General features: G+C 46.6%; 1 long non-coding RNA gene across 6 annotated transcripts in view; it reads right to left on the bottom strand.

Moving 5' to 3' along the window:
- The window catches only part of LOC129129630 (uncharacterized), a 164,177-nt gene that overhangs the window by 35,426 nt on the left and 107,510 nt on the right, over window positions 1–21,241 (bottom strand). For all 6 annotated transcript variants that reach the window (XR_013185077.1, XR_013185078.1, XR_013185081.1 and 3 more), the window contains 2 exons: window positions 12,011–12,072; window positions 1,483–1,514 (listed from right to left, as the gene is read on the bottom strand). This is a non-coding gene — a long non-coding RNA (uncharacterized LOC129129630). The remainder of the gene's footprint in view (window positions 1–1,482; window positions 1,515–12,010; window positions 12,073–21,241) is intronic.

Raw genomic sequence — 21,241 nt, 5'->3', positions numbered from 1 at the left:
AAGGCAAAACAACACTGAGAAAAAAACTCAGGGAATGTTATATTCGCTGGAGATTTGGGACAACGCCGCTGCACTCACACGTACGGAAAAAAAAAAAAAGGGGGGGGGGAGAGAAAAAAAATGAAATAATCAGAGAAGTTGCTAAGGAGACTGGTGTAAACTGGGAACGCAGGCACATTTGTGGCCTTTCCCCCCGTGCTGCATCTGGCATTCCGAGCACGCAGCACTGCGGCACCATTGCACCAGCGCTGAGCGCGGCCCCGCACGGCGCTGCCAAACCGAACGGGTTAAAGGCGCCGCTGGGTGCGGAGGGCTGGGGCGGGGACCTGGCTGCGGGATATAAAACACAGGAGCCCCAGCCTGGGAAGGGAGCTTTTATTAAAGAGGAAGCGTTCTCTGGGTGGATGGATGGGGAGCGCTGCGAGGCTCTCGCTGCCTTTCTCTCCTCTCCCGCTTCTGCTGACAAAATGCCCCTTTCCCTGGCAGATGTCTGAATCCCTGCCAGATCCAACAATGTCCGACCCACCAGACGCTGGGGCCCGCTCTCCCAGCACGCTGGGCTCGTATATCCACATTATATCCATCTATCCACATTATATCCATCTATCCACATTATATCCATATATCCACATTATATCCATATATCCACATTATATCCATATATCCACATTATATCCATATATCCACATTATATCCATATATCCACATTATATCCATATATCCACATTAAACAACCTTGTTTTTCCCTCCTCCCTTCGGTTTCCCCCCCTGCCTGTTCCCTGGATGTAATATTTTCACCTTCCACTTTTAGGAAGGGATAGATCAAATCAAAGCCTGAGCTATTTGTGTGTGGTGCCTGCTGACCTTGTCTGGGACAGGATTAAACTTGGTGAGGTTTTCTTTTTTATTTTTTTTTTTTCCTGGTTGTTCCTTGATTTGGATGCAGGAAATCCATCTCTTTCTTTAAGCCCTCCTTCCCTCTCTCGCCCATCTCAAATCCTCTCCTGCTGATGGGCAGCTCAGAGGGATCACTCAGCACCTGCTTTTCCTGCTCCTTTTGTGCCCTGCGCTGGGGGAGATGAGGATTTCCATCCTCACACGAGGAACCCAGGAATCTACAAAACCAGCAGCAGCAGCACACGTGGGGAAAGCCAATTTCATGGGCTGTGCCTTGGAGCATTCAGCATTCAGGAGGACTTGTAGCTCCCAAGGAAAATTCTTCCCATGGCAGGGGTTGGAATGAGGTGGGATTTAAAGTCCCATCAAATCTGGGATTCTCTGCGTGAGGGATTGTCCTGAAGGCAGCAAATCCCACAACAGGAACCCAGAGCTCCCCAAGGAGCATCACCTTTGCTTTCTACCCAGGACAGAAGCACAGGAGAGGGAATTCCTTGTGCTCAGCCTCAGGGGTTCCCTGTCCAGGTCACCCCAGGCAGGAGAAATATTCCATGAGTTGGGAGCAGGGATCAAGGTTTGACTCACCTGACTGCTTGTCTTGGTTTGGGAGAGCCCATCTGAAAGGAAAACACCAAACCAACAAGTTAAAACTGTTCATTTGAGATTCAGCGTTTGCCCTAAAAGCAGAAATCCTCACAAAAAACAGGATTTTGTTTCTCTGAGTTAAACCAAAGCACACAAAACAAACATTCCCCTTTCCTCATCTTGCTCAGCTCCTTTGTACAGGCTGGGGGTTCTGTCCCAAAACCCAAAAATGTGGGGTTGAGGCACCTGCCTTGAGGTCCACACATCAGGAAACAGCTGGAATGAGCTTTGAGGGGTTCTTGAAGGAGATTTTCACTTCCACAGCAGAGCCAGGAGAAGGGATCAAGCCACAGCTCCTCCTGTCCACGAAATCCCAGTTATTTCAACTTCAAATCAGTGGCATTGGTACCTAAGCAGACTCTGAGCTGGGCTGGGGCTGCCCACACTCCCCTGGGGGAGCAGGAAAACATCCCCTGCCTTTGGCCCTGCACAGCCACCTGCAGCTGCCCTTTGAAAGCTCACCCTGCACAGCACAAACCCCCAGCCCTTTCCCATCCTAGCAAAGCACCAAGCCCCAAGCAGCCCCAAAAAGGAGCCCTGGGCAAAGCTCCTGACTGCACAGGGCACTTGGAAGGCTCCATTGTGGGGAGAAAGCTGAGAAATAGCAAGAAAAATCACTTTGAACTGACAGAGAGGAGGTTTAGTTGGGATATTGGGGAGGAATTCTCCTCTGGCACAGGTAAATTAAATGACCTGAGCTGCATTTACTCCACATTATAGGAACACTTAAGTGGGGTTTTCTCCTTCTTTTCTGGGGATTTATCTCCTCTGTGGATGCCTCCAAACAGTTTAATTATTTCCTAGATATTTTTAGATATTATTACTTCCTGGATATTATTTTTTCCCTGCCAGAGCTGCCCTGGATCCCTGGCAGCGCCCAAGGCCAGGCTGGAGCAGCCTGGGATGGTGGAAGGTGCCAGGGAGGAGCTGGATGAGCTTTAATGTCCTTGCCACCCAAACCACTCCGTGGCTCTCTGGTGAACAGCAGAAGAGGCCAAAAGATGCTAAACCCCAGCGCAGGTGCAGCACCAGGTGCTTTCCACACCTTCCCACTTTTGGGGCCCTGAGCTTTTCAGAGGAATTTCTGCTGCTGAGCTCGACTGAGTGGGGCTGCATTTCTGTTTTGGTTGCCAATTGGAAGCCACTATTTTTATCCCCAAGTCCCCCAAAGCATCTGTTTCCCTGGAGCTATTTAAGATTTCCTTTTATAAGACCTACTTAGAGGTGTATCATTATTTTTAAGCGTTACTCCATGCAGCCACGCTCCATTTTATCATCATTACAAGTGTCATTACCCCTGCTTTCAACTGGGGAATTTAAAGGAGAGATAAAATCCTTGCAGGGGGGGGACTGAGAGTGGCTTCCCCTCCAGCAAATATTTTGGGATTGTACCTGCCTGCCACTTGGAACAAGCTGAAAGGAAAAGAAATCCCAAGTTATCTAGGAAAAAAAAATATCTAGGAAATAATAATAATAATAATAATAATAATAATAATAATAATAATAATAATAATAATAATAATAATAATAATATCTAATAATATACAGGAAATAATAATATCTAATAATATCTAGGAAATAATAACATCTAAAAATATCTAGGAAATAATAAAGCTGTTTGGAAGCATCCACAGAGGAGATAAATCCCCAGAAAAGAAGGAGAAAACCCCATTGCAGTGTTCCTGTCGTGTGATGTGAATGCAGCTCAGGTCATTTAATTTAGGGAGCGTTTTCCCTTCTGCAGTTTCCCTCATGGAAACTCCACCCTGCTGCTGCTGGCCATGGGGGTTTTTATGGCCTCATCACCAAGAAAATGAGATTTTCTCCAATCTTTTCCCACAGCAGGCAAACCTCACCTTCTTTTTGGTTTTGTTTTGGGGTTTTTTGGGGTTTTGGTTTTTTGGGGGTTTTTTTGTTTGTTTGTTTGTTTGGGGTTGTTTGTTTTTTTGCTTTGTTTGGTTGGTTTTTTTGGGTATTTTTGGATTTTTTGGGGTTGTTTTGTTTTGGTTTTTGGGGTTTTTTGGGGTTTTTTTGGGGAGGGTTTGGGGGGTTTTTTGGGGTTTTTTTTGGGGTTTTTTTTTTTTTTTTTTTTTTTTTTGTTACAGACACCACAATTTGGGCAGAGAAGCACAAATCCTCCATCTCTGGGTTCAAGCTGAGGCAGAGCAGGAGTGATGCCTGAAACTGCAAACACTCAGATGGGACACGAGACACCACCAGGATATGCAGAATTTCCATTCCTGACAAGCAACAGCCCAAATTTGACCCAAGACTGCTGATATTTGGAATAAAACTGTCTCAGAGCAGTTAAATGCAGCAAGTGGGGAAGGGAATCATGACTTATGAATGGTTTGGATGAATTTTTTTTCACACCTGTCAGAGCTTTCTAGCAAGAAATTTTGACCTCTACACGCCCTGTTCTAGAAATCCCACAGAGAAAAGAAAATTCACCTTCTTCCAGCTTGAAATGAAAGCTGTGATAAAGGTAAATTTTAACAGCAAACCAGCGCAGCTGATCCTGTAAACTCTTCTAGACACACAAACCTTCAGGTACAAATTAATTTAGCAGAAAATAGATGTTGGCACACCTAAAGAAAGAGTCCAGAAATTCCCCTTCCTTCTTCCCTTCCCTCCTGACCTGTCAGGAACCAGGAGGACAAAGCGTCATCCATCAGAATGTGACACTGGCAAAGAATTTATCCAATTAAGGGGATTTCAGTGACCATGACTGACTAAACACAGCTTTGGAGGCACAAAATTAATTCTCCTTCACATTGATCCTCTCAGCATTGCTCATGGACACTCATTCTTTGGGAATCTAAGCAAAGCCAGGGGAAAATGCACCCTGCATTCATTTCCTGGCATTGCCAGCCCTCAGCCCCTGATCCAGGCTGTCCCTCACTGTCACCAGGCTCAGGAAAGGGCATTCATCCACGTCCTTCAAACTTTCTCAGCTTTTTGTCCTTCATTTCCAACTTTAAACTGTTTCCACTTGGTAGGAATGTGGGGATGGAACAATATTTTCACCCCAAATTGAAGGATTTCAGGAAATTCCCTGGATTATCAGCTCAATTCCCTACTGAAGGATTCCAGAAAATTCCCTGGATTACCAGTTCAATTCCCTACTGGAGGATTCCAGAAAATTCCCTGGATTATCAGTTCAATTCCATACTGAAGGATTCCAGAAAATTCCCTAGATTATCAATCAAATTCCCTACTGAAGGATTCCAGAAAATTCCCTGGATTATCAATTCAATTCCCTGCTGAAGGATTCCAGAAAATTCCCTGGATTATCAATTCAATTCCCTACTGAAGGATTCCAGAAAATTCCCTGAACTATCAGTTCAATTCCCTACTGAAGGATTCCAGAAAATTCCCTGGGTTATCAGCTCAATTCCCTGCTGAAGGATTCCAGAAAATTCTCTGGATTACCAGCTCAATTCCCTAGTGAAGGATTCCAGAAAATTCCCTGGATTATTAATTCAATTCCCTAGTGAAGGATTCCAGAAAATTCCCTGGATTATTAATTCAATTCCCTAGTGAAGGATTCCAGAAAATTTCCTGGATTATCAGCTCAATTCCCTACTGAAGGATTCCAGAAAATTCCCTCGATTACCAATTCAATTCCCTACTGAAGGATTCCAGAAAATTCCCTGGGTTACCAGTTCAGTTCCCTACTGAAGGATTCCAGAAAATTCTCTGGGTTACCAGTTCAATTCCCTACTGAAGGATTCCAGGAAATTCCCTGGATTATCAATTCAATTCCCTACTGAAGGATTCCAGAAAATTCCCTGGATTACCAGTTCAATTCCCTACTGAAGGATTCCAGAAAATTCCCTGGATTACCAATTCAATTCCCTATTGAAGGATTCCAGAAAATTCCCTGGATTACCAGTTCAATTCCCTACTGAAGGATTTCAGAAATTCCCTGGATTATCAATCAAATTCCCTAGTGAAGGATTCCAGAAAATTCCGTGGATTACCAGTTCAATTCCCTATTGAAGGATTTCAGAAATTTCCCTGGATTACCAGTTCAATTCCCTAATGAAGGATTCCAGAAAATTCCCTGGGTTACCAGTTCAATTCCCTACTGAAGGATTTCAGAAAATTCCCTGGATTATCAATTCAATTCCCTATTGAAGGATACCAGAAAATTCCCTGGATTATCAGTTCAATTCCCTATTGAAGGATTTCAGAAAATTTCCCTGGATTACCAGTTCAATTCCCTACTGAAGGATTCCCTGGATTATCAGTTCGATTCCCTACTGAAGGATTCCAGAAAATTCCCTGGATTATCAGTTCAATTCCCTACTGAAGGATTCCAGAAAATTCCCTGGATTATCAGTTCAATTCCCTACTGAAGGATTTCAGGAAATTCCCTGGATTATCAACTCAATTCCCTGCTCTGCCACAGGCCGAGGATGGGAGCAAAGGGAGCAGCCGAGATTTCCAGGAGCTGACAGAGGAAGTGACCACCAGAGCCTGGAATTTCTCTCCCATCTCCTGGTTCCAGTCCAAATGTTTGAACCACAGCATCATGGCTCAGGCCTGGGACACCAGCAGAACCTTTAACCCTCGTGCTGGGAGCTCCTGAATCATTTCCCATCATTTTTACAGCAGAGGTGGCTCCAGGCCGGGGCAGGACCCTGATCTGGCAGCTCAGGGCTGGAAATGGAAATGGGTTCAGCTGAACCCAGCCCAGTTTGGGATCTCAGCCCATACTGGGTTCCATCTCAGGTTTGGGCATTCCTGGCAGAGCCTTCCATGCATTCCTGCCTCAGCTGGGCTGGGGCAGTTTGCTGGGAGCTGGAAATGGGGAGGCAGAACCTTTCAGGTACAATTTCTCACTGGCAGAGTGTCCCCTGCCACTCCTTTCCAATTGGGGAAAAAAAAAAAATTGAATGGGAACTTTAGGAAAACTCGATGGTAGTGAGAATAACTAATTTTAAATAATTTTAAAATTAGTTATTAAAGATTTTAAATAATCTTTAAGTTTTCACGGTTATTTGTGGGGAGGAAAGAGGGAGATCTTCTATTGTCCATACCAGTTAAGTTTTGGGTGTTTTTTGTTTGGTTTTTTTTTTGGGGTTTTTTTGGGTTTTTTGTGTTTTGGTTTGGTTTTTTTTTTTGTTGTTGTTGTTTTTTTTGGGGTTTTTTGTAGGTTTTTTTTTTGTTTTGTTTTGGTTTTTTGTTTTTGTTTTTTATTAAAGATTTTAAGTAATCTTCAAGTTTTCATGGAGATTTGTGGGGAGGAAAGAGGGAGATCTTCTATTGTCCATACCAGTTAAGTTTTGGGGCTTTTTGGTTTGTTTTTTTTGGTTTTTTTGGGGCTTTTTGTGTGTTTTATTTTTTGTTTTGGGTTTTTTTTTTATTGTTGTTGTTGTTGTTTTTTGGGTTGTTTTCTTTTTGTTTTTTATTAAAGATTTTAAATAATCTTCAAGTTTTCATGGAGATTTGTGGGGAGGAAAGAGGAAGGTCTTCTACTGTCCAGAACATGCCTTTAGTGGGCATAAAAACACTTCCAGCACAGCGCCCTTCAACACAGAGCCAGCCAAAAAATACAATTAAATCTCTGTTGGTTTTCACAGCAAGAGTGAAGGCTGGGGAGGGAAAGAAGGAGCAGAAGGAGAGTGCCCATTTTCCCAAGCCAGGTCACACCAATCTGGGCTGCCAGGGCTACCTCCATGATTTCCCCTGGTTTGGAGCAAGTCAGCAGCAATTTTGGGAATGTTAAAGAGCTGGCAGAACCCAATGAATAAATGGAGGGGGCTCCTTACAGCCCAGCCACCAAAGGAGATGGATCACCAACCTCGAGGAGGATTCACTCACAACTAAAAGCCAAAAACCACATTTCCTGGGCTGCTGGACACAGCCCCAGCAGAGAGCATCCTTCCTTCCCCCCAGCCTGGGGAAAAAACTCTTTTTTCTCTTTTTTTCTGTCTGAAAAACTCTCCTGTGGGGAGGGGAACCAGAGGTGCAAAGGCTGAGGAAGGATTTCACACACTGCTGGCAAAGCCTTTGCAGGTACCCTGATTGTCTCTCTGCAGCACAACGGAATTGGAAACAGAAAAGCTGGAATCAACTGAAAATGAAGGGTTTTTTTTCCCTTTCCTTGCTCCTGTGGGATTGTCCTGTGCTGCTGGACACAGCCCCAGCAGAGAACATCATTGCTTCTCCTCATCCTGCCTGCAAAACTCTTCTGTGGGGAGGGGAAACAGAGTATTTCACACGCTGCTGGCAAACCCTCTGCAGGTACCCTGACTGTCTCTCTGCAGCTCTGAGAGCAGCACAACTAAATTGAAACCAAAAAAAAAGCTGGAATCAGTTGGAAATGAAGATTTTTGTTTCTCTTTTCCTTGCTCTTGTGGGATTGTCCCTTAAAGCCCTCAAGGCTGAGCATGCAGGGGTTGGTCCTGTTTGTCAGAGCAACACCCACTGCTGCAAATTGGGAGAGGGAGAGGAGCTCCAGCCCTGCTTTGGATTAGGAAGAGACAGGAGGAATAAAAAGAGCATCTGACACTAAAATAAAACTGTTTTGGTCACTGCCATCTCTCTTATTCTAAATGAAGCAATTGTGGGCTCCGTTTGTTTTGCATTCATAATTAGCAGACAGAACAGATGGCAAAGGCGTCACTTAAAGCCACACGTCCGACAAAATAACCCAGGCTGCCAGTGCTGCTTCTCACTGGGAACAGGGAATGGTTCCCCTCTTCTCCCCGCTGAAAGGCATCCCAAAGAGAGGAGCCAGCAGTGTCTGAGTGGGGACTCACGGCAGAAGGAGCCCATTGTGGCAGGAGGGTGGGAAGGGAATGGAACAGAACACAGGGATGGAAAGGAGCAGAGCACTGCCAGCAGCACAGCCAGGGCCTCAAAGATGCACTGAGCCCCTCCTGCCTTCAGTTCTGGGCTGCAGGGAGAAGCTGGGAGCTCTGGGTTCCGTTTCAATGGCAGCTGGACAGGAGATGTTGTCCATGAAGGTGTTGTGCCATCCCTGACTCTTCCTCTCCAGACCTGCAGGGAGGATGCACTGCTCTTCCCTGAGTGAGGAATTCACTGGGAAGCTGCTCAGAGCACAGCTCCCCATCCCTGGGTGTCCTCAAGGCAGAGGTTGGGAGCTCTGGGAGCTCTGGGTTCCATTTCAAAGCTGGACAGGAGATGTTGTCCATGAAGGTGTTGTGCCATCCCTGACTCTTCCTCTCCAGACCTGCAGGGAGGATGCACTGCTCTTCCCTGAGTGGAAAACTCACTGGGAAGCTGCTCAGAGCACAGCTCCCCATTCCTGGGTGTCCTCAAGGCTGCAGGCGGAGGCTGCAGGGAGCTCTGGGTTCCATTTCAAAGCTGGACAGGAGATGTTGTCCATGAAGGTGTTGTGCCACAGCCATACCTGACTCTTCCTCTCCAGACCTGCAGGGAGGATGCACTGCTCTTTCCTGAGTGGGGAATTCACTGAGAAACTGCTCAGAGCACAGCTCCCCATTCCTGGGTGTCCTCAAGGCCACACTGGGCCAGGCTTGGAGCAGCCTGGGATGGTGGAAGGTGTCCTTTTATAGGACAGGAATATTTCTAACAGAATATTTTAATTTCTATCTAATAATCTAATAAAACATTTCAAATTTCTATTTCTAATATTTCTAATTTCTATTTCTAATAAGTATTTCTAATGGGAGCTTTAAGCTCCCTCCCAAGCCCAGCCATGCTGGGATTTGATGGAAATTCAGCTCTCAGGGCTGGGTTTGGCAGGATGAGGGAGGAGTGGGAGGCAGTGGGAGCAGCTCCTTTCCCTCCCGTGTCTCACTGTGGTCACCTCAGATGTGGGACAGCCTGCTCTGCTTCCCTCCCTTCCTGCAGGAAATCTGAGCCCCAGCCAGGCTGCAGGAATGGGCCTGAATTGCTGAATTGGGCCTGAGTGAATTGAAATGGGCCTGAGTGTTGAATTCAGCCTGCATGATGCTCCTCTGCTTTTCATGAATAACCACGTCCTGGCAGAGGCAGCTCTTAGTGCAGGTACTCCCTTCCTGCTTCCCCCCGTGGCCCTAGGAAGGCTTGGACTGGTGAATTCTTTAATTTCAACCCTTATTTTTAATGAGATTATAGCTTTGAGGGCTGATTGTGCATTCTAATTGCTGATTTTTTAAACAGGAGCAGGGAGCAGAGCCCAGGTTTCCCCTTTGCCAGGTGAGTGCCAGAGGCAGCACATCAGTGGGCAATTTTCACTGCACTAAATCCTTTTTTTCCCCCACTGGAATTGTGAAAATTCCATCTTTCTTTCCCCACAGCTTTAGCAGGAGCTGTGCAGAGTCAGGACAGCTGAGTGTTGAAGGCACTGAGAGCCTGGATGGGCAGCACATCCTTCTCTTTTCCTTGGTCTTTTCCCACTGCTCTGCTCTGCTTGGTTTAGAGAATCCCAGCATGTTTTGGGTGGGAAGGGACCTTGAAGCTCATCCTTAAAGCCTGCTGGTAACAGACTATTGAATGCATGGCTGGTAAGAACTGCAGCATCCCATTGGGAGATGTGAGCCCAGAGGGAGGAGCCAAGCATTCCTGCCTGGATATAATCTGGAGATTCTGGAACACCAGCCAAGCATTCCTGCCTGGATATAATCTGGAGATTCTGGAACACCAGCCAAGCATTCCTGCCTGGATATAATCTGGAGATTCTGGAACACCAGCCAAGCATTCCTGCCTGGATAGAATCTGGAGATTCTGGAACACCACCCAAGCACTCCTGCCTGGATAGAATCTGAGATTCTGGAACACCAGCACGGCTTCTGCACTGGATTGCCCAGAGGAACAGCAGCTGCCTCTTGCCCTGGATCTCCAGAGGCAGAGACTGCACCTTTCTCCAGGATCCCTGCTCCAGCAGAACCAGCCCTGGCACTGCAGGAGGGATGAGCCACAATTCCAATGGTTCTGCTGCCAGCACCCTGACCCACAGGGTGTCAGGCTGGGTTCTGACTCTGGCAGTGTTGGTTTAGTTCACTGCATTGTTCATTTTATCCTTTTATTTTCTTCCCTATTAAAGAACTGCTATTCCCTGCTCCCATATTTTTGCCTGAGAGCCCCTTAATTTAAAATTTATAACAATTCAGAGGGGTGGGGAGGGTTCACATTCTCCATTTCAGGGGAGGCTCCTGCCTTCCTTAGCAGGCACCTGGCTTTGCAAACCAAGACAACCCCCAAGGTTTACAAAGGGATTTCCTGGGTGTTTCACATTTGTGCACAGAGCTCCTGGGACTCTTCTGCAGCTTTTCCTGCTGCCTGGTGTCCTCCTGGATTGTCCCTCCCTGGTGTCCTCCTGGATTGTCCCTGGCTGTGCAGCACCTCCCCTGTGCCTGGCATTCATTCCTGCCCAGGGGCAGGATTCTCACAGTGCCATAAAATTACCTCATTCCTCATCATGAGCTCATGAGAATGAGGTAACCAAACTCACCCACAATAAATTCATCCTCATTATCCAACCTCGGTTTGCCCCTTTTTTTATCGTTATTAAATTAAACTTTATCATTATTAATTAAACTTCTCCATTAAATTAAACTTTATCATTATTAATTAAACTTCTCCACGTCCCTTCTGCTGTGTTAATGCATTTATAGCACCTTCAATGACCATTCCCTGGGTCTGAGCTCCAGCTTGAATCCCAAATATCCCACTGGAAAGATTCTGGCTTGGGAGGAGACATCTGCAGCCTCTTCCCAGCTCCCAAAACAAAGGGATGTGCACCAGCACCAAGCTTCTGGAAGCTTCCACATCAGAAGTGCCCCAGGTGAGTTTTACCCACAACTTTCCCAAGCTCAGGCAAGTAGGCTGAGCTTAGGAATAGCTGAGCCAGTCCCACAGCCTCTGGAAAATCAAGGTTTTTATTGATTTTTCCATCTCTAAGGATGCTGGAAAGCCTCAGAACTCTGTATTTCCAGTGATTTTGACAATAAGACTCTGATATTGCTCAGGGCTTACAAAATACAGATTTAAAAAAAGCACCCTGATCTCAACATTAAGACTTCTTTTTCTGATTACAACTTGAAGTTCCTTTGGCTTTCTTTCATCCTCTTCCTATAAATTCCTGCCCAAATTTCTCAAAAGGGCAGAACTGGAGTCCCTTCAAATGCACCAATAAATAAAATAATAATTAATAGGTGACTCAGATAAAGGCTTTCCATCTCAGGGCAGAGGAAAGTATTAGCTAATTAATCATCAAGTTGGCATTACCTTATCTTTTGGCACCTCCAAGAAAATGTAAATCTGAAACGAGTTGGGGGTGGTGGTGTGTGGAAACAAAGGAATAAGAAGCCAACAATAGTTTTGGAAATGGATGACAAAATCCAAATGTTCTGCCTGACTGCTGCTAAATTAAGCTCTGTGTTATCAGTGCAAAGATTAGGAAAAGGGAGATTTTCCTCTGAACCTCAAGTCACACTTTGGAGCTGCACAGGACACGACAGCAGGAGTGGAGACAAGAGGATTCACTCACCCTGAAAAGGAGTGGAAATGAAAAAGGATCTGCTCAGGTCTTGGTTACCCCCAAACACGGCTCTGTGGAGGAAAAGAAGAAAGAAAGGGTTAATTTATTGTGTAGGAGATGAAGAAGAGATGCTCACTCTTCCTCCCTCCCAGGCTCCATCCAACCCACCTCTGCCTTCAGCCCTTTTTGCCCAAAATTCCCTTTTCCCCCACTTTTAAGTGGAAAGGGCTGCAGTGAGGTCCTGCCTTGAGCCAAACGCTCTTCTGGGAATTATTTCAGTGCTAAAGCAATGGGGAAAATTCATTTTCCCACCCCACCTTCATCTGAGGCTCCCAGCTGCTGACCAGAGATGGAAGATCATCAGCTGGAGTTGTGTTTGCTCCAATTGATTTTTTTTTTTTTTTTTTTTTTTGCTTCTTTTGAGCAAAACTTCCCCTTTCAGTGAGAGGTCATCTCCACAAGCACAGCCCAGCCCTGGACGGATTCACCAATTAAAGCTTTGTCAAACTCTGCTCGAATTTAAACCATCCCAGCTGGCACTTTTTACCCCAAATCCAGCCGAGGGAAATGATTCCACACGTTCCTTCCTCAGCTCCAATTAACAAAGATTCAGCTCAGCTCCATGACAAACGTTTTGCAAGCACCTGTGGGTGTTGATGGGATCAAAGGAGCTGCATTCCTTCCTGCCCAGGCACAGATCCCTTCCCTCCTGCTGGAGGAGGCAGTGCCATGGATGGGCACGCTGCTCCTCCAAAAAAAAAAAAAAAAGGAATTTTATTCCCAAAGAACAGGGAATAAGGGAAGGTAGGAAAGGTCCCTCAAAGTATTTTTGTCTTTAATTCAACATATCCTGACCTCCAACAAACTCCCTGGTGACATCCAAGTCTATAAAGCAGAAGGGATGAAGGCACATGGCAGCTCCAGGGAATCATGATATTCCACAAATCCAGCTTCAATTGGAGCTGGATTTGTGGAATCAATTCATTCCTAATCAATGAGTCAAAAAGTTGATTTATTCCTAATCAATGAGCCCACAGACCCTCTGCAATCCATCCAAATCAAAACTTATTCCTTCTTTCTTCCCTTCTCTCTTCATTTTGCCCCTAAAAGGATGGGAAATCCAACAATTCAGGGTGTTCTGATCAAATGCACAAAAAGCCACCAGGACCTGGTTTTAGCTGCATCCAAGTCCAGCAGAGGCTGCATTTTCTCCCCCAGTTCATCCAGCCACAAAGATTTACAAATATGGCAAAGGGAAGCAAAACATTTTTGCATCCCTACAAAAAAAGAAGATGCACCTTTTAGGTGTTGCAGGAATTTTTTCCCATTAATTTCAAGAATGAAGTCAAGAATTTTAATTTTTTTTTTCCTTTTTTTTTTTTTTTTTTTTTTTTTTTTTTTACGTGGCTGGTTATTTGACGAGTGAAGCATTAGATTTGCGAGTTGTTCTGCAAGCCAAAACACGCTCCCTTTTCATTCATAACACCGAGCTGCTCGGCGTTAAACAGCCGATTATCATGAATGAAGTGGGTGTAACTTCCTTGAAATCCTCCACAGACCTGTCAAAGCACAGCTACCGCAGCTCGCTTTTCTCCTTGAAGCACACACATCATTGCTTTAATTGTTCCCCTATCCCCCAAATGTGTTCCGTTCAAAGTGAGGGGTTTTTTTTTGGGATTTTTTTCTTTTTTTTATCTTTTTTTTGGGGGGGGAGAGGAGAAAAAGGGGAATGATGCCTCGGGATAAGAGAGGGAAAGTGGGGCTGTGTCTCCGCCGTCCAATTTTGATTTTTCTTGTGGGGATCTAAATTAAGCTTCATCCGTTTAAAAGTGTGGCAGACAAAACCTTGCAAATCAAAGCCCTGGCCTGTTTTGCATGGATAATCAAGAGCCTCTGGCTCTTTTTTTTCCTAAGAGGAAACGTTTAACCCTAAAGAGAAGAGGATTCGTGGTTAAAGTGCTGGCCAAGCACTTCAAAAATTTAAATTTGACTCCAGGTTTGCCATTCTCCACTTCCTTCCCACACTTTTTTTGCCCCAGTGTTGCCACTTTGATATTTGCAGACTGGGACGGTCTGAGCCAAGAGGCTGAAAAACTGCCCTGATAAACACACATTAAATTGAGATTTAATTACAGATCTTTCCAAGGATGAGCATTATCCCAAAGAAAGACCTGCAGCATCTCAGCCCTTCCTCTTATCCCTCTTATTATCCCCACATTCCTCTTATTCCTCTTTAGGACACCAATCTCGGCCAGCATAAATTGTGATCTCACCACTGACCCACCAAACATTTCACCCTCTTGCCTAAACACTGCTACAGCCTGGAAAACTACAGAAAAGCCACTAAAACAACCCTAAACCCACAGGGACTGACACACTTGACAAGGTTCAGTCTCAGGAAACACTGGGGAAGGTGGCACCAGGGAAAACCATTAAAATTTTCAGATTTCAGCTCAGACTCTCAGCTAAATGTCATTATCTCGCCCACAACCAAGACATCAACAACAAATCTTGATGGTGCTTTCACGACAGCAGCTTTTGCACATCCCTTAACAGCTCTAACACTAACAAAGGCTGGTGCTTGGGGGGGGAAAAGTATAAATATTTGTCATTTGGAAAGCATTTTGGAAAGCATTTTGGAAAACTCCAAACTTGTAATGTATTGCAGCCAACTCTGGAGACAGGAGCTTCCCACCTGCTCCTGATTTTTATCCCAAAGGGGTGATGTCCACCTGGGAGCAGCCACCTTTGACTGGACACCGGATCCCACTGAAAATTCCAGTGAAAAAGCTGCATCCTCCACCAGCTCCACCTTACAAAAATCCACATTTCTCCCTTAGCAAGTGGAAATGCCAGCTCCCGAGGGATTTCCCTGCTCCCACAGAAGCCAGAGGGAATTTTGATGCTGGTTTCAGAGGCAGTGAGAGCTGCATTTTCATTCTCCTGGCTATCCTGGGCACAGAGATTCCCTCCTGGCTCTCTTCAGCTGCCATGCAGTGCTGCATGCAGCTGCATTGCTGTGAAATGCATCACTGCCTCTGACTCACCCTGCAAAGGACACGTTTGTGAACTGACCCACCATTGACAAAATCCTCTCTTTCTTCACTTGGAGAAGGCAGAGATGAGGCAAAGGTTCCTCGTCTGATTCATTTCCTGGGGAAATTTTTACTCCCTGCATCTTTTTTCAGTCCTTATTCAGCCAGCGAGTAGTGAAGTGATTAATACCAAATCCATGCTTAACACAGAGTGGAAGGATTCATTCAAATTCTTTTAAAATCAGCTCTTAATTAATTGCTTAGAAAAACAACCCATTGCCAAAAATGTGGGGGGTTGGTTTTCCTGCCTTTTTTTTTTTTTGCCTTTTTGTTTTTTTGCTTTTTTTTCCCCAATTGAGAAAGCTTTTTCAGTTGAGAAACTAATTACAGGCACACAGCAAAATGCATGAAGGACAAAACCGGGCACCTTTTTGATATTCAGCCCCTCAGAAGGAAGAAATAGGAACCTGGACAGGGCTCCAGGGCAGCTCCAGCTCTGCTGCTTCTCCACTTCCATCCAGCCCTGCTCCTTTCTGCAGAAATCCTGCGGGCACCAGGCAGGACCACAGTGAGCAGGAAATTCAAACTGCCAGAAATAAAAGCTAAAGGCAAAGAGAGCCCTGTGGAAAGTGCTGTAAGTTTCTGGACAGTTTTTGTCTCCCTGATTGCTCCCACCAAGGCAGTACTAACCAAGTCCAGATCGGGATGGGGTTGGGGACAATCCCTGGGGCTTGCGAGGCTCTGCAGGGCTTGGCACTGGGGACCAGCCTGATTTCTCCATCCTGCCAGGGAGGGCAAGCTCAGCCCACAGGATTCAGGAGAAGAACGAGCCTGTCCTGTCCTTTCCTTTCCTTTCTCCTCCCTGTCTCCCTCCCTCTCTCCACATTCTTCTCCTCTCGCCTTTTCCACAGCGAGCACTGAATGATGGGATTTTTGACATCAGAGGAAAGTCATCCCTTCTCCACTCCCCCAGCTCCTGCCTGTTTCCTCCTCAGCCACTCTGCTCCTTTGAGAGTTTCATCCCCACTCAGGGATCAGCTGATCCCACCACAGCAGCATCCCTGAGCATCCCAAACCTTGCCCCGAGACCCCCAGCCTGCTCCACTCTCCCTGGCAGCCTTCAGAGCTCACTCTGGCTGCTGCAGAGCTGGCAAAGCTGTAGCAAAGTCATTGTTTGGGAAAGGTAAAGTGACCTCTGTTTACTCAGACTCAGGGTCCGAGGACTTTTCTACTCAGAGATCGGCTGATCCCACCATGGCAGCATCCCTGAGTATCCCTGAGCATCCCTGAGCGTCCCCAAGCATCCCAAACCCTGCCCCAAGCACATCAGCACAATCCACTCTGTCTGGCAGCCTTTAGAGCTCACTCTGGCTGCTGCAGAGCTGGCAAAGCTGTAGCAAAATCATTGTTTGAGAAAAGTAAATCATTGTTTACTCGGACTCAGGGTCCAAGGACTTTTTTCCTCAGGGATCAGCTGATCCCACCATAGCAGCATCCCTGAGCATCCCAAACCCTGCCCCAAGCACACACTCTCCCTGGCAGCCTTTAGAGCTCACTCTGGCTGCTCTAGAGTAGCAAAATCATTGTTTGGGTAGGGTAAAGCAAGCCCTGTTTACTCAAACTCAGGGTGCGAGGACTTTTCTACTCAGGGATCGGCTGATCCCACCACGGCAGCATCTCTGAGCATCCCTGAGCATCCCTGAGCATCCCAAACCCTGCCCCAAGCACACCAGCCTGCTCCACTCTCCCTGGCAGCCTTTAGAGCTCACTCTGGCTGCTCCAGAGCTGGCACTCACTATAGCAAAGTCATTGTTTGGGCAGGGTAAAGTTGACCTCTGTCCACTCGGACTCAGGGTGCGAGGACTTTCTTACTCAGGGATCAGATAATCCCACCACAGGAGCATCCCTGAGCATCCCAAACCCTGCCCCAAGCACACCACAGCCTGCTCCACTCTCCCTGGCAGCCTTTAGAGCTGCTCCAGAGCTGGCAGAGCTGTAGCAAAGTCATTGTTTGGGAAAGGTAAAGCGAGCCCTATTTACTCAGACTCAGGGTGCGAGGACTTTTTTTCCTCAGGGATCAGCTGATCCCACCACAGGAGCATCCCTGAGCATCCCTGAGTGTCCCTGAGCATCCCTGAGCGTCCCCAAGCATCCCAAACCCTGCCCCAAGCACACCACAGCCTGCTCCACACTCCCTGGCAGCCTTTAGAGCTGCTCCAGAGCTGGCAGAGCTGTAGCAAAGTCATTGTCTGGGCAAGGTAAAGCGACCTCTGTTTACTTGGACGGCTCAGCCGCCCGCAGGGAATAACTGGGCTGGAGAGAAGCGAAAATGTGGCTGGGAAAGCTCCGCGCTGGCTGCCACAATGAGCTGAATGTTCGGGCAGTTCATGCCCTCTCTCCTGCAGTTTCTGCAGCCCTTTGATTTATTATCTGCAGCCAGACAGCCAATGACCCCATCCCGCTGCAGCGAGCCAAGGACAGATGAGAGACTTGTTCAGCTCAGCGCATTTTCTGATCCCGGCAAATACCCCGTTAATTATCATAAGCTGCCAGGCACCTGCCATAAGTTGTTTATTAAAGAATAGCATTAACCAAATCGGGATTTTTTTTTTTTTAAACCACGCATTTCCTCCTCCAGTAGCACCAGTGGATTCCAGCTGGTTGGATTTATTGGATTCCAGCTGGACCCATATTGGGGTGCACAAGTCAGGGAGTATTTCGAACCTTATTAGCATCAGAAAATTGATAGACAAAATGCCTTGGCAAAAGCAAAGGGAACTTTGAAAATTAGACCTAGATTGCAAAAAGATTCAATCAAACAGGTTTACCAGAAAAAGAAAATCCCATTTGTCACAGACATCTTTTATGAAAAATCTTTTCCTTAGGATTTTTCCTCCTGAGAAGCTGAGAGGTCTCAGGAACAAAATGCAACCAATGGTTATCTGCTGCTGTGGAATGCAACAGGTGCATCTGGGATTGGGCTCATATGGTTGTTTCTAATTAATGGCCAATCACAGCCCAGCTGGCTCGGACAGAAAGCCCGAGCCACAAACCTTTGTTATCATTCCTTCTTTTTCTATTCTTAGCCAGCCTTCTGAAGAAATCCTTTCTTCTATTCTTTTAGTATAGTTTTAATATAATATATATCACAAAATAATAAATCAAGCCTTCTGAAACATGGAGTCAGATCCTCGTCTCTTCCCTCATCCTCAGACCCCTGTGAGCGCGGTCACACCCATTAAACTCTGCAAGCAAGAGATGTTGTTATCTGCATAAGTTTGTGCGTGTGATTTTAACCTAATCATTGCAGTACACATTACTAGTCTCCCTAAAATGCTGTATAAGCGTATCCCACAATAAAATCGGATTCTCATCACCGACTCTGTCTCCCCTTCTCCCTCCATCGCCGGCAGACCCAGGGAAGGGCGAGCGGGGCTCGGCGGGGTCGGAGCGGCCGCGGTGACTCAGGAGCGGCTCTGAGTCACTCACGGAGCTGCCCCGGCTTCCTCCGGCCTCCGGGGGGGCGGAGGTCGGAATTTCCTGCTGGCCCTTGGCCTTGTAAATCACCACGTCCTGTTGAGCCGCTCTGCCGGGAGGGCAGCGAGTGGGAGGGACGGGGCTGCTGGCCGGTCCACCTGCTCGGCAGGGGCAGCGGTGGGAATGCAGCACCCCGAGGCTTCCTGCTCCACACAGAATTCAGTAATTCATCATTCGGTGTGCCCGGACACCTTCAGATCCCTGACAACCTCGCTGGAACCACACACTGCCCATCCAGCAACCCACAGACCCAAATGTCCTCTTAGGACAGCACTGATACAGCCCCAGGGGATTTCTCTGCCTCCCTTCCCCATAAATGAGAAGCCCTGGCATCAATTACGCCTATAGATCTGAAGGTGAAAATCAAAATGTTGGTTGGAGGTCCTGGGATAAATCCAACCCTGTGAAAGTCTTCCCAATTAAACTTAATTTCTTGTGGCTGGAAAGATTTCACTGCCACAAAGAGCTCAGATATAATTCAGTAATTCATAATCCAGTGTGCCCTGACACCCTCAGATTCCTGACAGCCTCACTGGAACCACACATTGCCCATCCAGCCACCCACAGACCCAAATCCCCACTTACATGGACGGCACAGGTACAGCCCCAGGTGCCTTCCCCATCAATGAGGTGCCCTGAACACCAGCCTGGCAGCAATTACACCCGTGGATTTGAAGGTGAAAACCAAAATGTTGGGTGGAAATCCTGGGATAAATCCAACCCTGGGAAAGTCTTCCCAATTAAACTTAATTTCAGTTGGGCTGGAAAGATTCCACTGTCCCAAAGATCTCATGGATGATCTGTGCCTCCATGACCCTGGGAAAAGCCAATGGATAACTGAGACCATGGACCATGGGCAATCAGGAAGGGAAGGAAGCTTTTTAGCCATGTGAAGAGCACCTTCCAGAGCAGACCCCACTGGCCAAAATCAATGTTTGAGTCAGGAAATTGAGTGGTGGAAAGGAAAAGAAGGATGCTGATGGCACCCAGCAGAATTCCTGGCCATCCCCCAGGGCTGGTGACACAGGACCAAGTTTATCCTACACCAAAAGCGTGTCCAGGAGGGAAAATGAGCCCAGCACACCTTGGAAGTTGCTCCTTCAGACTCCACTCAAAGCTGACAGACAGATTTACTCCCAGACTCACCTGCCCATGTTGTACAGCTGTGATCACTCAGAAATTGTTAAATATTACACAGTGACAAAAAATTTCACACAGCAACTCACCAGCCCCTACCACAGCGGGGTTATAATCCCCTGCCAACAAGCGGGGGGGACTTTTAAACCTTTATTTCCAGTCCTGCACCTTTACACTGCTTTCATTTCATCCCTTCTAGCTGAATTTGATTTAATTCTTGCAAGGAAAGTTGTCCCAATGTGCAGCCAATGGAGACACAGAGATCCCAGCCCAGCCCAGGACTGCTAAAAGCATTTATGACACCAACACTGCCTGGGGAATTTGGGGATGGTCAGACCTGAATGCATTTTGGCAGGTCCCAAAAATATTATGGTTTTTGAGAGAGATCATTTGGTTCCTATCAGACTTTCACATCTCATCTGGGAGATGATGGCTTTTGGAACATCTTTTGGGGCATATCATTATCTAAGGGCATCAAAGAATTGTACAAAAAAAAAAAAAATCCATGAGAAATACAAACAGGTAGAACCACAAGGAGATTAAACCTAAGCAGGTTTTGACCAAAACCGAGACACTCATTTTTTATCAGCCAGAGTCAATTCCCCCCTTCAGGAGCTCCTGAAGGCCAGTGGGTGGATTCCCATCACTCAACATTTCAAAACCAAGGCTGGGTGTTTTTCATGCAGACAGGGAAGGATTTTGGCCAGCAGTGCCCAGGAGATGAGAGCAGCCTGTGCTGAGGATCCTGGCTGGCTGCAGCCCCTCCCCAGCGCTCACCTCCAGCAGCACTTGTTGTTCACAGCCAGCCTGTTTCCCCACGCATGACCAGAGCTGACCCTGCTTAGATTACAAAAGTTAAAGGGTCCAGAAGTGAGGAAAAACAGGAAATCCAAACAGTGAAAATCTCAGCAATAACGTTTCCTAACAAAGACCTTCAGATCTCGCTCGGGGCCGGCAGCTGTCTTGGTGACGTCCAGAAAGGGCCATGTTCAGCGTGGTCCCTCTGCCATTTATTTTTACCCTGTTTATTTTTCTATACTGTGACATTTTCCTCCTTTTTTTAAAGGCCTGGTCATAAATGAGGGTGCCAATCCAGACCTGAGAAAACAGACACAAATGCACGCACCCCATGTGCTTCCATGGCATGGGATTTTCCCTACAGAACATCAAGCCTGTGCACCCCTTAAATCCCCTTTTGGGGCCACAAAATTGGAATTGAATCTGCAGAGATATGAAAGGAGATGATCCACAGCTTAATTTATTCTGCCATAACCTCTAGGGCTGCAAACTAACTCCAAACATGATCCTGGTGAGGAGTTATGAGCTTCATTTTGAACAGAAATGTCATGTTTGTTTGTTTTGGTGCTTCTGCATTTTAGACCTCACCCAAACCTCCTGAGCAAATGTTCTGTACAGATCTGCCTGTGATGCTGCTGTGGGCCAAACCTGTGGGTGGCATCAACTGGCATCACTCCTGTGCCACTGGGTCATCAGTGAAGACCTTGTCCTGTTATGGGACCGGAGCCTGCTG

This window comes from Agelaius phoeniceus, chromosome 23 (genome assembly GCF_051311805.1).
Source record: "Agelaius phoeniceus isolate bAgePho1 chromosome 23, bAgePho1.hap1, whole genome shotgun sequence".
Lineage (NCBI taxonomy): Eukaryota > Metazoa > Chordata > Aves > Passeriformes > Icteridae > Agelaius > Agelaius phoeniceus.
This window is presented reverse-complemented; position numbering and strand designations above follow the sequence as displayed.